Genomic DNA, 2,575 nt, shown 5'->3' on the forward strand with positions numbered 1-2,575 from the left:
TTTTTTTTTTTTTTTTTTTAATTAGGTGGCTCAATTACACTATTTGTTCCACTTGTTAAAGGTCTCCTTCTCCTTAAGGCAACGAATTTGTTAGCGATTGATGGATTTAGTTGCACAAAAATAACATGTTTGAGGGTTTAATTGTACTTTTTAAAAGTTCATGTGTCTAATTGACTTTTGGTGTAAAGATTAGGGGTTTATTTGACCATTTTCCCTACTATAAAAATGTCATTTAAAATTTAAAAATTTACCTATATAGTTAGTAGCAATGAGGTGAATTATATAAAATGAGGTTAAATTTGACAAAATTATAAAATTAAAGTCAAAATAAACCAATGAATTTTTTTGTTAATAAATTTATTTTTTTTTTCTTGTTTTTCTATACATCAGTGGGCAAGAAGCTAGATAGATTATATTGCATTGAATCTGGCACTTGTGTGTGATTCATGTGAATGCATGTTTTAGAAGTGGTCCTGTCTCTCAGTCCCTTAAATGAGAGAATAATAAGGAAATTTTTCTTCCCAAACTAATAAGGAAAAATTGATGGCATGGTAGGTGGTGATGAGCACCCATACATAAATTCTTTTCCTAGAAAGAATTTTAGTGTTGAATAATGCTTTAAATATGTAAGCAATAATGTAATTGAATACTTTATTAATCAATTTTGTGGAACTTGTCCAATTTTACTATTACAAATATTAATTTTTAAATATATTTTAATAATTTTAAATAAATAACACACCTAAATATATTTTAATAACTAAATAAAAAAATATTTTAATAATTTTAAATAAATAAATAAATAACACCCCTCCCCTCTTAGTCTCTAGTATGGAGATGAACCTTTCTTTGTGTCAAGGCCGGAGACGAAGAAATATTCTTTATCTCCATGTTAACACAAAGACTGATATATTTTTTAAAAAATTTCACGTGGCGCTTAGTAACTTGGTAGTAAAAGTTTTTGCTAGCAAATTAGATGGACCACGCAAAGTTAATGAATTAATCTAGGAATTTATTTACACACATTTTTTATATCAAATAAACAAACTGTATTATCATATAGTTGAATGACTTATTTGACAATTGTTATATCATGGATCAGAGTTTATATTGCATTGTGAACTCTGATACAAAAATTTTGTACTTTCAGTTAGCACATTTTGTACCTACAGTTAACAGTTTTTGTATATCTAAACAAATAACTTATAATTGCCGAGACATAATATGATAGTTACATATATAGAAATTGTTAACTGAATATACAATATATGTCAACTATAGACACATAATCTAAAGGTTATTTTTAAATCAAGATCTACAATGCAAGATAGATCATAGTCCATGGTATAATTTGCTGTTATTTGATCACTATTATTTTTAGCGTAGATTGAGAATATTGGCTTGTTTTTTTTGGGAAATTGCAACTTGGGCCAGCTGAAGCTTCGTCATGTTGAGCTGTTCATATTTTCAACATTAAATTGAACAAGCTTTTTGTCTGGTTCATTGGGCCAGGGACATGAATACATGATCAAATTGTCTGAACTAGCTTGACAGCGGAACAAATTTTTGTGTACCAAGTACTTTTATTTTCCATTTGTAACACTTCATTAAAAAAGTTAGATGAAAATTAAAAATAGAATTATTCCTTGATGGTTACAAATTGAAAATTGTAAAGTTTGTGATTAATTGATTTTAAAAGCATTTGATACAATTAGAAATGTGAAAAGTTTTATGTGAGATTGCCTTATCGTGAAACAGGTCATGGTATAATTTGCCTCATTTTTCTAGATGAAATCAAGAAGCGTCATGGGTCATGGTATAAGTGATTGATGAATTAACTAGTATGTTAAAGATAATAAGTTCCACGTTTACTATATATCAATAGTTTTTATCACTCATCAAATGCATATAGAAAATCAAAGAACAAGGGAGGGAGAACTCTATTTAGTGTAAAATTATGTTTTTTTGTTTTTTCTGAAAAAAGAAATACAACACTACAAATATGAAGTGATATAACACCAACACTTATTTATGGTACACTATTACCAGCTACAAAGCTAGGGTGGCCAACAACATGGCATTCCTCTATTACATTCACTACTAGAGCTTGAAGTCCTTGCTTGTTTGGCACCATTAACAACATTACAGCCTTTCAGGTTTGGCATCATTAACGAGCAGCTCAATTGATTTATGGCCTGGATAATAAATTATAGACAACGATAAAATTTGATTATTCCCGTTTTTACAGAAGATTCAATACAAATCAAAAATAAGAAGTTATACACTATTACCGTGCATCATTTAGGGTGCGTTTAGATACTCGGAAAATAATTTCTACAAATAATTTTCGAGGTTTTCAGTGTTTGGTTAGAGGGAGGAAATGAAAGTCAATAGAAAATATGGGTATAGTCAATGAAAAATAGAGAGAATCTTTTAGAAAATAACTTCCCCTTTTTTTTAGGAAGTCATTTTCCGTTTGCAGCAGTAGAGTAGTCAATCACCCTCGCCGCCGCCGCCACTACCACCCCCATCAACCCCCCCCCCCCCCCCCCCCCCCCCCCCCCCCCCCCCCCCC

The sequence above is a fragment of the Ipomoea triloba genome, chromosome 4 (assembly GCF_003576645.1).
Source record: "Ipomoea triloba cultivar NCNSP0323 chromosome 4, ASM357664v1".
NCBI lineage: Eukaryota > Viridiplantae > Streptophyta > Magnoliopsida > Solanales > Convolvulaceae > Ipomoea > Ipomoea triloba.